The sequence below is a fragment of the Zalophus californianus genome, chromosome 7 (assembly GCF_009762305.2).
Source record: "Zalophus californianus isolate mZalCal1 chromosome 7, mZalCal1.pri.v2, whole genome shotgun sequence".
In the NCBI taxonomy this organism is placed as follows: domain Eukaryota; kingdom Metazoa; phylum Chordata; class Mammalia; order Carnivora; family Otariidae; genus Zalophus; species Zalophus californianus.
Genome location: NC_045601.1, coordinates 72638807 through 72661929, shown reverse-complemented (window position 1 = coordinate 72661929; position 23123 = coordinate 72638807). Strand labels below are relative to the sequence as shown.

General features: G+C 35.9%; 1 long non-coding RNA gene across 2 annotated transcripts in view; it reads left to right on the top strand.

Moving 5' to 3' along the window:
• Positions 1–17170: 17170 nt before the first annotated feature.
• Positions 17171–23123, top strand: part of LOC113927603 — a 143689-nt gene continuing 137736 nt past the window's right edge. For both annotated transcript variants that reach the window (XR_003521679.1, XR_003521678.1), the window contains exons 1-2: positions 17171–17573; positions 19245–19286. This is a non-coding gene — a long non-coding RNA (uncharacterized LOC113927603). The remainder of the gene's footprint in view (positions 17574–19244; positions 19287–23123) is intronic.

The following is a 23123-nucleotide window of genomic DNA, read 5'->3' as shown; positions in this document are numbered from 1 at the left end:
ATAGAGCAAACATTGTTAAGCTACTTAGGCTTCGGTGGTGGTCAATATTAGTAAAGAAGAACACAAAAAACTCAAGCAGAAATTTTGAGTTGCATAGAACTTGTCTTTTGTTGAGACAGACATTTCTTACCTTGGAATGATGAGTGTACTTCCTGTGGTAGTAACTACAATATTTCAAAATCTGACCCCAAATCAAGTTCTCCCTCAAAAATATGAGGCACATATGTGTTCTTTTTCACACCCCTTTTCTTTCTTCATTCCTTCCTTTTTCTCTTCTTCCCTCCCTCCCTCCCTTCTTTACTTCTTTTTATTCTTGCCATCAGAATGTACAAAACCTCTTCTTCCAGAATGATACCCTTATTTTTATTTGTTGTTTGCAAAGGGACTGAACATAAACCTTGAAGATATAGTTCATGTCAGTAGAAATACTAACAGTTATAGTTTTCTTTAAGTCAACCCCAATGATCCATACTTTCGATATGTGAATGAAAGTAAAAATCTATCCTCAACTCAGTGGGAAAATCCCAGGCCCACATGTTTGTCGTGTACAGATTGTACTGAAGAGGACTGGCCAATACTCACTACCATGTATACAAGTTTCAGACTTCAGAGCAGTTACTTTCTTCTTCGATACAACTTAAAAAAAAGTAGAAAGAAAAGGAAAGGATTCAGGAAAGATATGATTTTGAATTACTGTGTCAGGCTAAAAAAATAATCAGGTATTCTTCAAAGCAAATAAAGACATAATGGATTTAGCCAGATATGGATTTTGATAAATAACTTAATAATTAAAACTATATCTGATATCTCATTCCCCATTCTGTAAAAAACTGAATTTTTCCTGTCTTTTGGATAATGAGTTACCATCAAGTATTGGTTATTCATATCACAAAACATGGAAATTCACTCTTTCTTGACATATTTGTTTTTCTCTTTTCTCCTTGAGAACTATCGCTGATTCATCATGCTAGGGTTTTATTGTTCATGGTATAAAAGCTATGTCAAGCTCTGACTGAAGACCTAATTTTTTTCTTGAGTTAATGCTGTTTCTTTTTTTTTTCTTTTCTGTCCTGACCTGGAAACAGATTTTTAAAATTTATAATGAAAAGTAAACTATACCTTGTGTTCAACCAACATGTTAACTTTGATTTATAATATTTTATGACCATATTTTATGTATGTTAATAATATTGATATTATTCACTGCTAAAATTATTTTTTTAGAGATAATGTAAAATAATTAAAATTGGAGTCTGCAAACATTAGGAAATCTGCCCAATTAGCATCATTTTTGTATGGACTCTTGAACCTGTTGTTCACTGAAAGTCAGAATGATAGCCACAGCGTAGGCAAAACCAGATGCTGTATAGTAGATATGAAGACTGTTATGTAATTTTCTTAAAACTGATGAAATTTATTTCACATTTTGCATAATAATTTTGGAAATTATAAAAAGTCAAAACAAATACGTTTCTCATTAGGGTTTGATTCCTGGTAAAAGATTAACAACCTATCCTTTATGTGAAAAAATAAGAAAATATAACAATCAATTACATTGTTTGTTCTACCAATTTCCTTTTTCTCTTTTACTTCCATTCAGATACAATTTTGAAAGTGATAAATCAATTCTTACTCTCTTATTCTTATGTTTTCCTCTTAAGTGATCAAGCATAGTTTTCTCAAAAGTCAGAATAGTTAGTACGATCTTCTTCCCAGAGAACTGGGGAAAAAAGTGGAGGTAGTTTTGAAAGTTATTTGCTGGTTGTTACTCAGTTTATGGTCTTCTTTCAGAAAATGCTGGAAAAGTGAACCAGTGGTAAACCTCTAAAGGTTACTAGCCTTTTCTTAGCCCTTGAAACTATCCCCTTTGTCAGTACCTCTGAATGTAAAGTGGAATTCATTAACAAACGTCTGTACACAACAGTCTTCACGTCGTATTAAAACCCCTTCTTGGGTTTTTGTCATGCATTGATAATTTTGAAAACAACCACAAAATTAGATTTACACTTTTAGAACTAGAAAACTCCTTTGTCTATTTTTAGGGTAAGGAAACAGAGGAAGATTATGATGACACTGATTTTCAAAAACTTAAGTTGGCTCCACTGAAATTAATTGTAATCCAAAAGACCATCAGATATTCAGGCTGCCTTTCATTCCTCTGAGATGAAACAATGAGAGCTCCCAGCACTGCTGGAGTCAGACTTGCTTCGGTGATAAATCAGCTGTAGAAATGACACATCAAAGTTAGAGGGGCAGTTGTAGTTTCTGAGTCCCATACTCAGTACATTTAATGAAAGATCAACGGCCAACCCCACTTGGTTTCTCAAAATCAGGTATTGGGTAATTGCAGTTGAATGATTTTGGAATTGCTTGCTTTCTTCTCTTCTTACTTCACTGTTAATTCTACTTATACCCAAATAAGCATAGACCTGTTTTCTCATCCAATGAAAGTCTTGCCGATAGATAGTGGTTCTGAAAATGTGGGCTTTGCATCGCTTACTTCGATTTAAAAGGCACGAACTGAATGGAGCACTGGGTGTTACACGGAAACAATGAATCATGGAACACTACATCAAAAACTAATGATGTAATGTATGGTGATTAACAGAACATAATAAAATAAAATAAATAAAATAAAAGGGCTACATAAAAAAAATGCTAACAAAATGATTAAGATCAACCCATGCATTTGCCTCAGTGTTGGTAATTTAGAGTAATTGAATTATCCAATAGTGCACTTACCACAAATGTGGACTCAATAGTGCATATGCCAGCACCCTTCACACATGACAACACAATACGTTGTGATCGCTTTTTATGCCATTAAAAGTAAGAGAGGATTTCCACAGAAAATCTGGAAAATATTGAAGGGGGTAAGAAGAAATTAAAAGCTACTAAAAATACAGAGTAATGTCTGTTAACCTTTAAAAAATAGTTTTTCAGTCTTTTTTTTTTTCAGGGTGTGTGTGTATCTGAAGAGTTTGAAAAAACAGAGTTATTTTTATTACAAAGTTTTTATTCTCCTCTTTTACTTACTATTATGTTTTGAAAATTTCTGTCTTAAATATTCTTCAAAATTATGATTTTAATGACAATATTAAATTCTATTTTATGGAGGTCCATAATTTATTTAGCTATTCTCATATTTTCAGATGTTTAGTTTATTTCTGATTTTTTTTGCCTTTTTATGATTATTTTCCATGTTTAAAATATCTTCTTTGATTATTTGCTTAAGGTTTCAAGAAGGGGATAATTGGTGGAAAGAGTATGGGACTTTTTAAAGACTTTGATTTATGAGTCCAATCTATCCTTCAAAAAGTTGTACCAATTTATACTCATGCTAACGGATTTAGACATTGCCACAGTGTTTTATCCAGTCTTATACATGTCATATTTTTAATTTGAAAAATATCATTTCTCTGTTTTAATATCCATTTCTTTGCATATCTTAGAATGTATTTATTAGCCATTTGTGTTCCTTTTGGGTGTGTGACTTGTCTGCTCATGTCCTTTGCTCATTTTGTATTAAGATTTTTCTAATTCATTTTTGTGGGTTCTTTATGTATTGAAGATGTTAATCTTTTTGTGTTAAATTTGTTCCTCATATGCCACTTGATTTTTAATTCAATTTGTGATATTTTCCTTTGCTTTTTTGTTGAAAAAATAATTTTCCATCTAGACATTAGTTAAATATCCAACTATAGTTCATTCTAACTTTCTTTGATTTAATTTCTTTTGCTTTTAACTCAACTTGAACCAGAAATTATTTTGGTGTAAGGTGTAAAATCCTAATTGATTCCCCTCACTCTCACCAAAAATAACCAATATTCTCAACACCATTTGTTAATTTTTTTCACTAGTTTGGGAGACTTTATCATATATATATATATTTTTTTTTCTTCCAAAAAATATAGTCTGTTCCAGAGCAACTTACTCTGTTTCATTATCTATTGATTCTTGTACTGCAACAACATGTTACAATAACTTTTAAAGTACATTGTAGCATATGGTAAGGCAGGTTTTGTTGCCCCATTACTTTCCTCCCTAATTTTTAGTTAATCACACTTATTTGTCTTTCAGATGGACTTGAGAATTATTTTCCATGTTTAAAAAAGTGCCAATGGGACAGTGATTGAGATTGTTTTAATCTTTACAGAATATTAATTTAATAAGACTTGATATCTTACTATTCTAGAACATGATCTATATTTCTACTTACTTAAATTTTCCTTCATGGCTCTCAACTTGTATGTCTACATATTTTAAAATTAATATTGTGAATTAATTTTTTTCAGTACAAGTTGCTCATACAATATATGGAAAAGCTTTTGCTTTTTCTAAATTGATCTAATCTGTAGATATTTTACATAAACTCAATATTTTAAATTGGTTTTTAGTCAGTTTTCTCAAACCACTGCATAGAATAGACACGTGGCTGTGCAGCATGTGTTTTTTAGGTAAATATTGACATTGCCTTTAAATTTAAGTATAAATGTCATTATACCTCTTACTTCTTTTTCACTTCATGTCATTGAACAGAACTTTCAGGAAAATGTTGATGAATTATGACATTCCTGAATCTAATGGAAATACCTGCTTTATTTTACCATCAACTATGATGTCAACATGTTGGTTTAAGATAGAATTTTTTTATTACTTCAAGAAAATATTTAATTCATGTTTTTTGGAGCCTTTGATTTTATTAGGAATTGGCATTGGAAATTTTACGTAACATCTTTTTGGAAAAATGAAGTTGGATTATAATTAGTAAGCCTAACATAAAAACCATCTGTCAAAGGAGAAATGTCTACAGGGTCCCACTGAAGTATCACAGAGCAGGACAAAGAAGAGTGGAATTACAGCTAATAGGCAGAAAGTTGTAACTGTTTCAGTCCACCGACTTCATTCCTTAGCATCATGTGCATACCTTTACACGTATTTTAACTTCCACACAACACACTCTACATTTCCACCTTCCAAGATGCAGCCATCCATCATATAAGAGAAGACATTTTCCCCCCTTTTCAGAATGAAGAGTCACATCATCCCAACAGGAACTGTGCTAATCAATGACTATACCAATTACTTCATAATTTCAGTCCCAGTCTCACCAAATATTTTGTTACCTAAAGACTAAATTATAAAATTTTTTCCCAATAAACTTGTATAAATAATAAGAGGAAGGAGATAGAAGAAGAAAGTAGTTATTACATATAAATAAATAGGTATATATAACAAAAAGAAAATATGCAAAATATTATATATGTTGAAGTATTTAGGAGTGAGATAAATTGATGTTTGTGACTATTTTTTAAATGATTCAGCTAAAAATATATATTTGAAGCAAATTGGAAAAGTATTATCAATTGCTGAATCTAGGTAGTGGCTATATGATTTTTAAATTATATTTTTCTGTTTTTTATGTATGTTTGAGACTTTCATCACAAACTTTAAAATTTATATTTGTAGTAAAAATTAATTGTTATTGTTATTATTTTTTAGAGAAAGAGCATGTGTGCGGGGGGTGGGGGTGGTAGGGGCAGAGGGAGGAGAGAGAGAATCCCAAGCAGGCTCCATGCCCAGTGTGGAGCTTGATGCAGGGCTCGATCTCATGAATGTGAGATCATGACCTGAGCTGAAATCAAGAGTCAGAGGCTTAACTGATTGAGCCATCCAGGTGCCCTTAAATTGTTATTATTCATTGATATATTTTGCCTTTTTTCTAATATCTTGATGCATGCTTTCTGTTTTTCATGTTCTTTTGTTTCCTTTATATGCTCTCTTTTGCATTGTGTAATGTGTTTCATCTTTTGTCTTCTCTGGTAGCTCATGAAATTTATATCCATTGTTATCTTTTTAGTATTTTAAAATATTTAGTATAAAATCATCAATTACCAAAGTCAAGAATGTAGAGGTGCCACTTAGCTTAACCATTGCAGGGAATAGCCATGTGGCTGGGCTGTGCCAGGAGCAGTGGGGATGAGGGTAAGAGCCTAACTTCTCTAAGTACTGAAGTTCCTATTTACCTCTCCTTTCATTACATGCTCATTGCATTTAAATATACGTTAGTGCACTTACCATTGGTTAGAAATAACAATTTATATAAGACCCCACTTATTTCCTTTATAGGATTCATGTCACCCTCCTAACCCTAAGTCCACTTTCTTCTTGAGGCTCCCTGAATATTTCACATCTAGTGTTAGAGTCTATTGTAGATTTCCTGTGGTAATGGCCATTATTACTACTCCCAGTTTGTGACAATATTAACCTATACCACACTTACCAATTTTGAGGTGTTCTTAATGATGAGGAAGTATTTATTTCCAACCAGTGTTATTATTTTTTAAACTTTTCCAATGTACTTGTGTATTTCAGTTTTTATATTCCTTTTCCTTGAAGAAATTGAGACAAATTCTCAATTTGTAGACCTATAAAATACTCAACAGAGAAATACTACTTGTCCTAACCAACTATGAACCAGAGGCCCAGGTACATTGACTTTCTCCTGGCTCATGGACAGTTATCAATTACCCTCCTCCTCAAGAGGTTGGGAAACACCATTTCTTGTTTCTTTTTTTGTGTGTTTTAACTTTAGTTACCTAGGCTTGACTCCCAGTCCCAAAGTTTTCTTTCTTTCTTTCTTTCTTTCTTTCTTTCTTTCTTTCTTTCTTTCTTTCTTTCTTTCTTTCTTTCTTTCTTTCTTTCTTTCTTTCTTTCTTTCTTTCTTTCTTTCTTTCTTTCTTTCTTTTTCTTTCTTTCTTTCTTTCTTTTCTTTTCTTTTCTTTTCTTTCTTCTTTAAGAGAGAGGTAGGAGGAGAGAGGAGGGACAGAGGGAGAGGGAGAGAGAGAATCTTAAGCAGGCTCCACACCCAGTGCAGAGCCTGATGCAGGGCTTGATCTTACAATCCTGAGATCATGACCTGAGCCAACATCAAGAGTTAGATGCTTAACTGACTGAGCCACCCAGGCACCGCCCCCCCCCCCCGCAAAGACTTCTTTACTCTTTCTTTCATGAGATCTGATGTGTTCTAGTGTAAATAGTAGGCCTAGATGCTTGCCATGACATCTTGGCACTTCCAAACGTCATTCAGGTTAGATTACCCTCACTCCGATTGGATTAGGTTGGTTCACTGCCTAACCTTACTCCCTCTTCCACCTGCCAAATTATCTCTTACTTCATGTGGATGACATTACTAAAGGGTAAGAAGACAGCTCACAGAGAATATTCTTACCAGTTTTACTGAGGAGTTGGATGGTTAACAAAAATACCCTCTGCATATTTATCTCAAACTTCTATTAGGATAGGAGATTCACTTTCGTAACTTTTCTCACCTTTTAAAAATCCTTTTCTATTGAAGATTTTTCTGCAGAGCAAAATAACATATATTAGAATTTTCTGACTAATTATTTATCCAGTGGATATATATAAAAAAAAAACAACAAAAAAACCCACATCATTCCTATTAGTTGATATGTATCCAAGCAATCCAAACTAAGAACAATAACTAAATAAGTAGTGATAGAAACTTGTTATTCTTTTTTTTTTTTAAGATTTTATTTATTTATTTGACAGAGGAGAGACACAGCGAGAGCGGGAACACAAGCAGGGGGAGTGGGAGAGGGAGAAGCAGGCTTCCCGCAGAGCAGGGAGCCCGATGTGGGGCTCGATCCCAGAACCCTGGGATCATGACCTGAGCCGAAGGCAGACGCTTAACGACTGAGCCACCCAGGCACCCGAAACTTGTTATTCTACTGGAAATTATATGTGTTCTATATTCAAAAAGAAGTTATTTTTATTTATCCCCTGTACCCATTCATTATTCAGCTTAGTCAATAGTGGATACCATAATGAGCAAGAAATTTCTTAAAATTCTCTTTGCAAGAATCATTTGGAGGATGAAGAAAAGGAAAGCCTAAAGCAATTTGTATAGGAATAATTCAAAGAATGTTGATATGATCATGTCCCCTAAGGAGAGAAGTAAAGTTTGTGTTCAGGCTTAAATATCAAGCATGGTATGGTCACAGAAGCCTGTCTATAAGAATAAATTGACTCTTAAGTGCTATATTCTTGGGGCGCCTGGGTGGCTCAGTCGTTGAGCGTCTGCCTTCAGCTCAGATCATGATCCCGGGGTCCTGGGATCGAGTCCCACATCGGGCTCCCTGCTCGGCGGGAGGCCTGCCTCTCCCTCTCCCACTCCCCCTGCTTGTGTTCCCTCTCTTGCTGTCTCTGTCTCTGTCAAATGAATAAATAAAAAATTTTTAAAAAAGTGCTATATTCTGAATCCCTACATAAGATAAAGAAACGGAGGTTGTTATAACCCTCACTTCTCAGACTAGGTCTTAGGCAGAAAGAAGCCAAGGTAAGATTAAAACTTTGTTTCTGATGAAACAGTTTGAATTTGGGGAGCAGGTCTACCCTCAATATATAGGAGAGGAAAGGAAGTGGCATTAGAAAGGGGCAGAGTGCTAGCTGTAGGATAGGCTTTTGCTGGGCATGTTTTGCTTTTTCGTCTGATTCCTTAAGACCGAATTCTCATAGAAAACTGAGTGAAGAAAACAAGTTTGCAGAGCAGCTCCAGGGCAGCCACTTCAGGGTCCAAAGAAGTTGGCTCATTAATACTACACTTGTCATCTGCTCCAATTATCCTGGCAGAGAACGCCTAGAAAACAAAAGCATCCTGCCTATCATGGAACAAGGGGAAGGAAAATAAGGAGATGGATGGCCATTGCCATTTATTTTCTTTTATAATCCACGGCATGCAGTTCCTAATTGAACCAAGTTGATGGTGTAGGAAAGATTTACATAAAATATTTCCTGATTCCTCAGGCTTGTCCAAGAGCCATTCTTTAAGCTGTTGTTTCCCTGGGCTTTTATGTCCAGCCCTTCTGTAAGACGGTAGAACCGCTAGGGACAGCCAGGTCTTGCTGAACTTCTCTAAATCTTCATATGATGTGTCTGTTATATAAGCCCAGTAAAAGGACAATCAGATTTCCGTGGTCTTATTTTCAAGTCAGGTGAAATTCAGGATTGTAAGAAACCGAAAATCTGTAGAAATAACCAAATAAAATAAACATAAAACAAAGCTATTTATATTGAGAAGCTTTCATATAACAAAATGCAATAAAGAGTGATCAACACATGGTTTGGAGACCTAGAGCACGTAAATCAGTAAGTAGTTATTGCCACTTAACGGGATAGAGATGTAATATAAAAGAAGTACAAAAGCAAAACAAACAAAAATACCAAAGCAAACAATAACAACAAACCAACAGGCCACAAAACATCCAGTAAACAAATAGATAAAAGATAGTTTTGAGGTTACTATTGATTTTTCTCCCCCTTAAGACTGTGATAGTGGTAGATAGTTCTTAAAGTTCTGTTTGTGATAGTCTTTCTTTAAGTTTGGAATGAAAAAGTTAAGACAAGATTCAGCTAATGTTTGGGAACTTTCCTCTGCAAAGGATTTGGCAACTGTTCAAAAGCAAAAACTAGGCCGTAGTAATGTTAGGAGTTTAGAGTGTAAGTATGCTCAAATATCAAAGTTTGTATTGTTCGATAAGATCCAAGAGAAAAATGTTCTTAAAAATGTTTTCCTTGTTAGTTGATCAACCATACTTAGAACTCCTTTTTTTCTGAATTAGAAGGACACAAATCGATGAGAATGACTCTCTTTTTATTGTCACCCCCCCATCATTTTATTTAGGTGCTTTTTGGTTTGAGGTCCTGTGAAAACCATCTCAGTTTTGATGAACAAAAGTTAGGAGTTTTACTCTACAAGTTAGAAATCTTGATACAGACTGAGACTGCTACCGTGGCTCTTCTATCCAGCCTAATGGGACTATATCCTGAGACTCAGCCCTGCTACTTTAATTCTCTCTAGGATGAGAAAAATGGGAAATTTTTCAGTTTAACTATGGTTCAGGAGGAAACATTAATATCATGCTCCAAGTGGAAATATACCCAGACCTGTGACAATCTTCCATGAAGGTGGCAGGAGGAGGGTGGATGTGGGGCTGCTGTCTGTTTTTTTTTTTTTTCTTTTGGCTTGGCACCCAATGAATGTGTCTTTTTTATTTTTCAAACGCATGACATTAAAGAGTTTTGGGGTCAGTTGAATCAGTTGGAATAAGGCTATCAATTATTGGCATTATCTATAGAAATCATTTTGCAGGAGTCAGTGTAAGTATATTACTGGGTATGTACTCTTTGCAAGGAGATCAAGTTGTAAAGTAGAAAATTGACCAGACTTACAGTCATGAAGAACAGAGTTCTGGTTAGTTATCATGGATTACTTGTAGGATAGTGGTCAAATCACCTAGCCTTTTTGATGATTTAACCAACAGTGTGGCAGTCAAAAATGATCAGGGTCCTGTATTGTTAAGTCTCTAAATTTCTTTTGGTAGATATGGAGGCTAATAATTTCAGATATGCCTCCTACTCCATATGTAATCTTGATGAACTACAAGTTTAGGGTCAAACATATCTCAGTCTCTAGGGTCAGTCTTTCACAGACAAAACAGAGGTCTGGGCAGTTCCCCGCTGCCTTTGCTCCTCTAGGAGGGGCCCTGTGTTGTCTGGCACACAAGCTTACACTGCTATCATGATGCTGGCTCATCGAATTTCTGCCCAGGCAGCAGTGATCTTTGTGAGGGAGTGATCGCACCCCTAAATACTGACTCAGTTAAGGGAGCAACACACACAGAATCCCACCACTGCCCTGTCTTAGTGGTCAGGTGTTTCACTTCAAAAACAAGTGGCCATAGGAGCACTGGACTAAAGATAATTCTATTATTTTCCACTTTATAAACTCAATATTAACAAGGCCAAGAATAGCAGTTGGGAAAAATATTTTTTTTTATTCAGAAACCCTTCCCCCAAAGCTTTGAAGTTTACTATTTCTTACCATAATAAGAGTCTCAGGCAATATGTTTGAAAGGTTGGGTAAAAAGGACAAATTCCTAAAAAGAGAATAAATTACTTAAAGTGACTGAAGAAGAAATAGAGCATCTTAATGAACCTTTGACTATAATCAGTAGCAGAAAATCCTCCTAAAAAGAAAACACAAGGCCTGGATTATTTTATGGGTAAAACTATCAAAACTGAAGAAATAGACAATTCTAACCTTACACAATCTCTTTCAGAGAATACTGAAAAAGAGGAATACTTCCGATATTAGTTAGTATATAAGCTTATCTGTGTGTCATGGGAACCAAAATAATAATGGCTTAAAAAATATAGAGTGGTATTTCTCTCTCCCATCATAGTCTGCAGGTAGATGGCCAGGATGGGTCTGGCAGAGCTAATCTTTAATGTCATACATGGCTAATATAGTGCTTCTAGCCTCCTTTTACCTTGTTGCTTGACCATCCCTAGGGCAGTACTTTTGAACACACTGTCCAAGAATATTCATGATCTCATTCTTATTCTAGCCAGCGAGAGAGAAGAGGGATTGAAGAAGCGGGGCAGGGGGTGCTCTTCCTAAAAAACCACATCCCAGAAGTGGCCTTACATCCCATCAATGAGAGCTTAGTCACATGGTCATACAAAGTTGCAAGGGAGTCTACAAAATATAGTCTTTATTTTGGGCATCTGGGAGACGACCTAAGAGTAGAGGGTTCTATTACTATAGAAGAAGGGGAAGAACACAGACTGGTTCTCTCTGCCATATACTCCAGCTCCTCTTAAATGGCAAATATTACCTTGATACCAGACTCTACAAGGACATTGGGAGTAAATATATACCAAAAATCCTTGAAAAAGATACCAAATCAAATCAAGCAATGAGTAAATATGTATTATATATTTTGTCCAACTATTTATTCCAGGAATGCAAGGTTGGCTCAATATGAGAAAAATCTATTGATATAATTCATCACCTAAGCAGATTAAAGAAGAAAAATCATTTGATTATCTCAGATGATGCAAAACAATTTGATGAATTCAGCCAAATTCATGATAATTTTTTTTTAGTAAACAAGAAATGGAAGGGTAATTTCTTAATCTGATAAAAGATATCTATAAAAATGTGTATCAAACATCCCACTGAACATTTCACTATTAAAACTATGTTAGGATATTACAATTGAAGTCATAACCCAGACACTATAACACAATAAATGCTGCATACCAACTTAAGGTAATAGATAAAAAGGAAGTATTTTCAAAGAAATTGGGTAAAAGTCAATTCTAAGACTGTTGTACTGCCTCAGCCATATATGAAAAGGGATCAAGAGTATGGAGAGGGGTATCCTTCATGGATAGCTTTTACTTAGATAAAGTTAAGCTGTGAGTCTCCCTGTCTCCCAGGAGTGAGGTATAGGAGTGGCCCTCATGTCAAGCTTGAATTGGGTTTCCGTGAGGATTACCCAGAGAGCTTTGTATGTAGTCCTTGCTGTTTGGGGAATAGTTGTGTCATAATTGACCCCCATCTAGAACATGTAGAGGGGAGAGACAGCCCTGCTACTTACACTGGTGGCAGGTCCAGGAGAGTTGTTATATTGGGATTTGTGAGTACTTCCAAAGACCCAGATGTGAGCCACAGTGAGAGAGCTGCTGGCTTCAAGACATTCTGGCTCCTGTCTAAGAGAACCACCTACATGGGAAAGGGAATTCATCAGTGAGAACATGTCAACACAGTGGACTGACAGAAAACAAGGGGTGAGGTGGGTGGGTGTGACTGGCCTGAGAAGGGCATTTCCCACATACCAGTAACAATGCTGGGAGGAGATGTCTAGGGGCTTCCACAGAGTTCATGAAGAACCCACAGGAAAAAGAGTCAGCTTTATATACCTTCGAGGACAGATAGCATGGAAGCTGGCATACATAGCACTAGTCACTTGCATGAGGTTCGGTTCTTTTTTTTTTTTTAAAGATTTTATTTATTTATTCAGGAGAGACAGACAGAGAGAGAGAGGGAGAGAGAGAGATAGAGAAGCAGAGGGGGAAGCAGGCTCCCAAGGAGCAGGGAGCCCAATGCGGGACTTGATGCCAGGACCCTGGGATCATGACCTGAGCTGAAGGCAGACGCTTAACCATCTGAGCCACCCAGGCACCCGCATGAGGTTCGGTTCTAAAGTCAATATGCAAGGCAACAATAATTACATGTCAGTAATGCCTTGCATTGCTTTCTATCTCCTTATCTCATTTCCCTTTTTCTCATCCTTCCTTTCCTGAAATAAACCCTCTCCAAAAAATATTAACTCTCAATATTTGCCTCTGGTTCTGTTTTCTAGGGAAACTGAAATAAATATCTACTTATAAAAATTGTCCATATGATGTCCATAAACATGATTGGCACTCAATAAATGCCAGTTCCTTTTCCTCCTTTTACTGTCTTCTTTCACCTCTCCAACTAAAACAAAAACAATTTTTTTTCTGTTTCTACATTATCCTCATATTAAAAAACTACAGCATGATTTATACAGTAGTTATAATCTTAATTAAACTTTTTTAATATAAGAGAATAAGAGTAAACATCTTTACAAATAGATAATGCACAGAGAGTTCTGTACTTTTCTTGGGATAATTATATGACCATAGTTGAATCTCTGAAGTACATCAGAAAGTCGATTTGGATCGAAAATGCTTGCAGAGAATGTAATACATTCTATTTCATTTAACCACTCTCTGTAAAAGCACTGAGTTTGGTAATACATCTGTCAGCCCAAGGTTGCCTGAAAATAGCTCCCTTCACAATAGACCATGGCATTCCATTACCGTGAGTATTTTATATCTTTCTCAGGAGAGAATTTGTTTTATGCTCTTTTTTTTTTGGAACAGTTTTATAATTGCAGTCTAAAGGAAAATCTTTTACATTTTTCCTTCCCTAAAATACAGTAAGATTCCCAGCCATTTGGGATTATTACATTTTCTTGCTCTTTGATTTCATTAATTATTTCTCTTTTTTCCTCCAAATTTCTATGAATTAAATTACTTTTAAAAATAATTCTTATAAGCTCCCTTGAATAAGTCAATCTCATTATGAAAAATTTTCAAATGAAAATTAGAAACCGTATCCTTAATAGTTAACCTAATCCCTAGATTTAAAAAAATCCCTCCTCCCCCATTTTTTTTTTAATGGAAGAATCATTTTTTATTTTATGGCTAAGTCCCAATTTTGCTCTTCTTTGCTTACTCAGGTATTATATATCTCTTAACATTTAAAAAAATTCAGTTTTTATTTTAATCAAGGTTAAACAGTCTTATTATTTAAAGAGTCAAGTATTCTACGATACTTATGAAAAAGAGCAGACCTCTGAATGCTTCACCTTCCTGACCCAAAGTTCTTCTTCCAGAGGCAACTACTTTGAACTCTTTTGGCTCATTATTTTGGTACTATCCATAGCTTGAAAACACACACTTACACTATTACTTCTTGAGTTGTCAATTTCAGGCATTATTCATTGACTACCCTCCATGGAAAATGAGAATTTAGTTCTTCTCCCTTCCTTATCCTTCAAACACTCAAGAGAGTTCTGCTGCTTGTCTTCCTTTTAATGACTTCTTCTGTAGCTTTGACGTGTGTGGATGGTTAGATTTTGGGATCTTGTAGGTCTAAAAATGTTCTACTCTACTCCCACAATTATTTTACAATTTTTATGGGTATATAATTTCATACCGAAAATAATCATTCCTCATTTTTTTGTATTCAACTTGCTGTTATCCTATAACTTAAAACATTTTAGATACTTTTTTAGTTGTAGAAATGCAATTCAATTCTTTTTAAAAAATTTCCACATTTCTATTGAAATTATTCACTCATATGCTTTCTTTTCTGTCAATTAAAAAATATTTATAAAGTTATTTAAAAATCTTTGGCTGAGAATTCCACCCTCTAGGTTATCTAATCATCTTTTTCTATTGCCTATGTTACATTATCTTTCTTGGCATGTCCTATTAACTTATTTTATATATTGAATATTGTGGATGATAGTGTAGAAACTTGATTATCTCCTTCTGAAGAATATTGGCTGATCAGCCTGATCCTATGGAGGCTTGTTCTAAACTTTGTTGGGGTGGGTTTATTTTGGTTTTGTCCTTTGTCTAAAGGTTCAGTCCTAAGTTCTGGGATATGGCCTTTAATTCTAACGTGTAGATCCTTTGACCTTTTAGTAGGAATGTGGGACATGATCTTAATTGCTGTATTCATGCTACTACACAGCTACTGAAATCTCTACTCACTTCTTATCCTTGCATGGCTGCTGCTTTCTGCTGGATTCCTAAGGGCTCTGCTCTTTGCATGTTAGCTCAGAAGTCAATAACAACTCGAGGGCATTGGAACTTTCCCTTCTGTAGGTTTTTATGATTCTTCCTTCTGTAATTCTCCTTTCTGGGTTTACCATTCCAATTTTCCACCATTCTGCTAGCCCCAAACATGGACATCTGACTCCCTGGGGACCTCTCCTTTCTGTTTGGGCTCCGTTCCTATGCACCTGGGAAGTACTGTTAGTGGTGATTACAGAGCACTGTAAATGGAAAAATCTGTTAAATGTAGATATGACTAGGGTGCTTCCCTTCTTTCAAGGCTCTTATCTCCTTATCTTGCCTGCTTTTCATTGCTCTCTAGTGGCTTTAGAAAGTTGTTTCATATTTTGTCCAAAATAATTATGTTTTAATAATTGCTATTGGCAGGAAGTACATCAGACATAAGCTACATTGCTATAACCTAAAGTTAATGAAGGTTTTGGAGTAATTGAATGAGATAGATTCACAGAACATGAACAACACTAACATTGGATTATAAATATTACTGTTGTTAAAAGATCCTTGGCCATCTAGGATGGATATTTCTCATTTTTATTGGGTCTCTCCCACTTTCTCTCTGCAAATCTTCCTCTTCTTCCAGTTTCAGGTACCCTAATCTCTGTCTCCCAGTATTCCATGTATAAATTAAAAATTCCCCCTACTTTACACTTAGCTATTGACTCTATAAGGCAGGACACAGAACTTGCCCCCTTTACTGATTTCCAGATGAACTCCAATTATGAAAAGCTTTGTGATTTTTTAGTAAATACTCTTTTTTTTAAAAGATTATTTATTTATTTGCCATACAGAGAGAGAGAGCAAAGTAGGGGGAGCAGCAGAGGGAGAGGGAGAGGGAGAAGCAGGCTCCCTGCTGAGCAGGGAGCCCAATGCAGGGCTCCATCCCAGGACCCTGGGGTCATGACTTGAGCCGAAGGCAGATGCTTAACCGACTGAGCTACCCAGGCACCCCTGGTGAATACTCTTTATTGAAAATTTTTTGGCTTATGGAGAGTTGTCATATTCTTCTATGCACAGGATTTCCATTTAAATATCCCAATGTGAAGTTTTCATCTTCCAAACAGGGCACCCGCCCCTCCCTCTCACATTTTTTTCTTTTTCTCTTCTACCTTTATTTTTTAGAGCAAATCAGTAAATTCTCTTTGATTGGCTGAGGATTCCTCTGGGTTCTTACCCTCAGTCCTCAGTGGCTTATCAAGGTATTTCTTCTGAACACATAGGTGCTTATCCTGAGAGATAACGGTGAGCTCATATTTCTCTGTCTTTGTTGTTGTTGTTATTTCTTGTTTCTTTCTTTCTTTTTTTAATCTGTATATTTCTCTGTATTGTCACACTGTAGTGTTTTGTTCTCTTTCTTTCAATCTTTCTTTTCCAGATTATCCTGGGCCTTGTTTGTATTGTATTTGGTGTAGTGTAGTGTATTTTAATTATTTTTCTATGTAAAAGTGGCCCATAACTTTTTCTAAACAAAAAGACCATTTCCACTCTTTACAAGAGATTTGCAAATATATTTTTGGTGCTTTGATGTTTGTGAATCAGTAAGTTGATTTTGGTGAATTATCACAGAGCCATTGATAACTCTAATTTCCCTTTTAGCTGTGGGTCATATTATACTGTGATTCACTAATGTGAAATAAAAGTAAGTAGGCCTTTAAAAAAAGCAAGTAGGACCTATTTCTATTCTTGGCTATGTAGCTGTTAAATTCTAGGTCACAAAATCATGTGCTCTCTAATGACTTATTGTCATACCAGGGAATAATTACACTGTCTTTTTTTTTTTTTTTTTTTTGTCATTCCAGTCTCTTGTTACCTCAGTGGTTGGTGATTGTTCCATCTTTATGTGTAACAATAAGGCAGACTACATACAGAATGGGAGCACAGAGTTCATGCACTAGTGTGAAATCTTTGCCTTGGCTACCAATGACTAGGAATGGGGGGGAAGGGAACAACAGTCAGGTTACCATGAGACCAAGGTTTGCTCATCCTGAGACTTAGGTTAATTGTCACTGTGGCTTTCTCAGAGTTGGTTAAGGCATTTCTCAATTGCCATAAACTTAGAGTGTTTTGTCTACTTTGGTAAAAAACAGACACACAGTGTTGCTTAGCTTTCGTGTCCTTTTGTTTTAGGAAAAAAACAGCTCATTCAGGGAGCTAAAATGTCCATATAGCAACTAGATGCAATAAAGAGCAGTGTAAGGATGCAGAACCCATTTTGTTATTTCTAAATCTGGTTGGTCATCAGGAACAGCATGAAAGAACCTCTTTAAATCGTTGTGAATAATGAAGATGAAGGGCCCTTAGACATCAGTCATGTAAGTGATAAGATTTTTGGTTTGTTGGTCATGCAAGAACTAAGCTAACAATTGTGTACTAGTCATGTGCCAGTGCATAATATGTTTTGGTTCTCAGTTCATTCTCACAATAACCAATGAACTAAGTAGCTTTATTATCCTAAATTTACAGATGAGAGATAGGCTGAGGAATTACATAAAGTGTTCAAAGTCACATGTTTCCTAAGTGGTGGTGCTGGATTTCAAGTCCAGGTGGCCCTACTATAGGACCTACATAGTAAAGTAGAATGGATACACCAGTTTAGTTAGTCACATATTAAAAAATGGATGTGGTCAGTTGATTCCTAGATGCTTGCTTCTAACCAAAGGTAGTATCATCTAGCAACTGGTCTCCACTTCCATGCTTTTTGGAGTGATCATCTCATATTCAGGGCTATTTTATTAATTGTCATGGTGCCTTTCATTCCTCTGTATAAAGCATTTGAGATACTAGAATAGAAAGGAAGAATGAATTAGGCAGTAGAAGGCGGTTTTAATGCAGAAGGGGTTGCATTTTTTTTTTTTTAACCCCAGGAAGAATCCTGGAGAAAAATGTAAGGTAGGCAGATAGCAGCCACTGCAACCAGGACCCAATATTTAGAATGACCTGTGATTTCCCAGTGGCTAGAAATATTTTAAACAGGAAGCTGATTCAATGCAAATGGCCTGCAGCACTTAGCTGTGCCTGCACAGTTTTGATAGAACCTTGGGTTGTCAGTTAATGCTTTGCTGTATGTGCAAAGAATTAGCTTTATTCATTATTCCTTTTAATGGCTTATATTGCTAGAAATTGTTGTTTTCTATCGTCTTCTTTTGTTTTTAACCATATTTTGATTTAGTGTGGTTATAAAAGCCAAGGAAATGTGCTATTATGCAGTTTTTTATTCAGATTTAATATGTCCATATTATTTGGCCTATTATGTCTTTGTAGACTTCAGGTTAGGCTTCTCAGATGATGAAGCATTTTTCATCTAGGAAACATGCTAATGAATACAGGAAATAATTGGAAATGTCCATCTTTGTTGTCAGAATAGAAATCAACAGTAATTAATGCTTTTACCATGAGGTTAATGCACTATTAATTATAATTCCATCAGGAATACAGGTGTTCCCAAAAGCAAATGACTACTTTGATTCTATCTAGTTTGCTGTTTCTCTTAAATGGGAGCAGAAGGAGCCGTGGTGGCTCTGCAGATCAAGCAGAGAAAGCACAGAGGTTAGGTAGACTCAGTCCCAGCCAGACTGCCTTAGTTTGAAATCCAGCTCTGGTATGCATTAACTGTGCAATCCTGAGTAAGTCATTGAAACTTGATGCTCTCGGTTTCTTTATTTGTAAAATGAGGGTAATAAAAGTAATACCTCATACGGTTATTACAATACTTAATATTTAGATGATAAACAGGCATTGCTCTTAAAAGAATGCTCAGCATATTGTATGCACGCAATAGCTTTTAGGCATATAGTAGTAATATAGAAGTTGAATAGGAGAACTGGATTCTTATATGTGTTACCAAAGCAGTATAATGCTAGGTGGATGGGTGCATTAAAAAATAGAAATAATAAATTCAGTATACCTCCCTAAATTCAATATGCCTCCTTGTGATAATATGAGCTTTCATGGATAAGTGTCTAGCTAACTTTTTTTATCTGCAGAAAGTTCAGCTACTTGGATTATCCTTAACAAATAATCAAATAGTAAGTAACTTTTAATTCCTGTTAATTTCTTCTTTAGACCACTGCTAAAACCAATCACATAAATTCAGTAAAAAATCTCCTAAAAGGAATCACAATTTTATTGATTCTTAATCCTGGCTATGGGTTTGAGATACCTGGGTAGCTTTTAAACTTAGTCTCAGAGGGTCTGATTTAATTGACCTGGGAATGGTTTTCAATTATGTCCGGGGTTGGGAATCAGTGATTTGCATCACAAAGACAAACTTATATAACTCTCCAGTATCTATTCATAGGTAAAAATAGCTGAGGGCTTTATCTTAAGGGTTTCTCTTAAGCTATCTTTTTGGGCAGTTTTTCCTGAAGTTACAGGTATCATATTAGTACATGGCAAAGATTTTTTAGTTTTCATAATTTTATTTTGTTGTGTATGAAATAAATACCATCAGCTTTTCAGACATGGTTTAATGGATATTATTGCTTAGGAATTGAGTTAAAGTGAGTTGATTTAAAAAAAGTATTAAGTAACTAATGACATAGATGGTTGTATGGTGCTGGATCGTGCCCCCCCCTCCCAAATTCGTGTCCTCAGAATCTCAGAATATGACTTCAGAAGCTAGGAAGAGTCAAGGAAGGATCCTTCACAAAAGCCTTCAGAGGGACCATGGCCCTGCCAACAGCTTTCTGACTTCTAGCCTCCAGAACTACAAGAGAATAAATTTCTGTTGTTTTAAGCCACCCAGTTGTGGTACTTTGTTAAGGCAGCCCTAGGAAACTAATACGAGACAAGGCAAAATAGATGAATTGGGAATGTGAATGACTGAAATTGGGGAAACACTGCCTTAGGATAAAGCTCAGTTTTCCATGTGGCTTAAAAGTATTGAGCTTGCTCTCAGTTTTTCTTTCTTTCTTTCTTTTCTTTCTTTCTTTTTTCTTTCTTTCTTTCTTTTCTTTCTTTCTTTCTTCTCTTTCTTTCTTTCTCTTTCTTTCTCTCTCTCTCTCTCTCTCTTTCTTTCTTTCTCTTCTCTTCTCTTTCTTTCTTTCTTTCTTTCTTTCTTTCTTTTTTCTTTCTTTCTTTCTTTCTTCTTTCTTTCTTTCTTCCTTTCTTCCTTTCTTCCTTCCTTCCTTCCTTCCTTCCTTCCTTCCTTCCTCCTTCTTCTCTCTCTCTCTCTCTCTCTTTCTTCCTTCCTTCCTTCCTTCTGACTGAGCCACCCAGGCACCCCAGCTGCTCTCAGTTTCTGAGTTTCTTTTACCTCAAAGAGATGATAGGTGACATTCCCTCTTCTTTTATGACTAGCTCTTGTCATCTGTGTAACTCCTCCTTACCCTGCAGACCTCAACTATATATCATTTTCTCTCCCAGAAAGTCCTCCCTGAAACCTAGACTAGGTCAGTTCTTCTGTTTTATTTGTCTGTAACTCTCTCTAGTTCTCCTTTCATTGTGTTCATTGCCCTTTATTGTTGACAATTGTTAAATTGCCTATTTCCTTTGTTAGACATATCTCATATTTGTTTTGGTCACCATCCTCTCTCCAATACCTAGTACAGTGTCTGATATATAGGAGACACTCAATAAATACTTAATATCCCATGTAAATCCTGGAAAAAGGTGTATTTCCAATTGCCTTCACAGTGTATTATTTATCTATACATATTTTATGTGGCCAAATCTGACATTGAAGTGTTATTGCCATACTCTTTACTATTTGTAATATCTTGAGGTAGACCTGGGGAGACGAGAAGAGGACTAGACTGAGTCAGACAATATGATGTCTCTTCTTGGTTCTGCCACTAATTAGCTGTGTGATATTAAGAAAACTGTCATGATCTCTGGTTCTCAGTTTGTTAACTGAAGGAGATGGACTGGTGGTCATTAAAGTCCCTTCCAGACCTGAGACCATGTTTCAAGATGGGGCCTTATACCACCTGCTTAGAATTCTAACAACGCTTTTAGCCAGAATAGCATCATCATGAATATGGAAAATCGGTGCTTCATAGCCATTCCACCCTCCTTCTGTATGCCTCCAGACCTGCAGAGACTAGAAAGCCAGAAGCTACATTACAGAGATTCTCTTGCACTTACTATAAGGAATGTGGTTTGGGTTTGGCTGGTTAGATGGGATTTGGAAGGCAGAAGTGAAGGTCCATCTCTTTTGGTAGGTACTATTTAGCATTTAGGCTTTTAGTATTTCTACAGTCAAGGCCAATTGTGAAGGTTTTTTTATTTTTCTAATACTTTAGCAGAGGTCTCAGTGTCCAGCTACCAGCTGTGTGGGTGTCACAACACAGGACATGGCGTCCTTTGTGCGTCTGTGGATCATAGTGGGCACAGTTAATTCAGGAACTGGCAGCAGCTGCACTGAATCTTTTGATGACATGATTTGTGATCATGGCAACTGGGATATGGTTTGGAGCCAGAGGCTTCCTGACTCTAGAAGAGGGAGCAACTCTTTGGTGGACCTGTTCTGTGGTGTGGCTCTGAGGGATGAATACTCAATATAAAGTCTATTTCTTCAGCCTTCCCAGAGATATATAAGCTGTTTATTGCTCAGTTCTGAATCCCTTTCTACTTAAACTGGCTTAAGTGGACTTTGTTTTATGCAACTGAATCCTGATACAAAGGTGGACATTTATGGAACTCAATCAAGAACAAAATAATTTTAATAAGGCTTTATAATTTAATAACATTATTTTCCATTTCACTTCAATTCCACCATTAAGTTCAGGATAGAGACTTTGCCTGTAAATGTTCACAGTAGAGTCATTATGAAATAATTCCCAATATCTAGCTCCCTGAGAGTGTTTTGCCTTATTACCATGGCACATATGCTCTCAGACAAAGTGATCTTATTCTCTTTGTTTTGTTTATATTATAGCTCACTTGATAGATTCAAACGTGAATAAATCAAGGTCTGTTACCTATGCTGAGAGAGACCTTGGGGAATTCTATCCTTACAAGTTATAAGTAAGCAAAAAGTCATTTTTAATCTTCTTCCTGAGCTGAGGAAGTCAAGGCTATCAACCCCACTCTAAAGCATTCTGATCTACAGCATCCACTGTCACTGTGTATTTACTGGTCTGAAAACATTGACTAGTTTAGCTTGAGGGTTTGACATACAGGTTAAAGGTCCAAATCTTGCATTTGGGTCAACCCTGGATGATTTCCCAGGTAAATCAGGAAATTATTTGTTAAGAGGTTCAGAGTGTCAGGAGAAAAGCCCTTTGAAAATGCAGAGAAAAACTTGATAGTATGTTTCTGGTTAGAAATTAGGTTTTATAGATATCCTCCTGACCCAGCTAATGTCTCCCATGGCTGTGTTTTGGTTTTGTTTTGTTTTGTTTTTGGTTTTGGTTTTTTTTGGGACCTCTGTCTGGCTCTGGAGAATAAAAATCCCAGCAAATTGACTATTGGTTCTTTAACCAATATGAGTATGAGATTAAATCACTGGACTTTGAAAATACTGTGTTTATTAGCCCTAGGTGTTTCCTGACAAAGACAGGTGCAAAGGATGGGGAACAACTTTGTTTAAGGTATTTGGCTACTTTCATAGAGTGAGTATGAGTATACTCATACATATTCTCACATAGAATGGCATTTTTCCTCTGGACAAAATTTGCAGAATTAAGGGGATATTTCAACAAAATGAAAAGGCAACCTACTCAATGGGTAAAAATATTTGTAAATTATATATTTGATAAGGGGCTAATATCCAAAATATATAAGAATTCATACAACTCAGTAGCAAAACAAGACAAAACAATCTAATTAAAAAATGGGTAGAAGATCCGAATAAACATTTTTCCAAAGGAAACATATGAACGGCCAACACATACATGAAAAGATGCTCTACATCATTAATC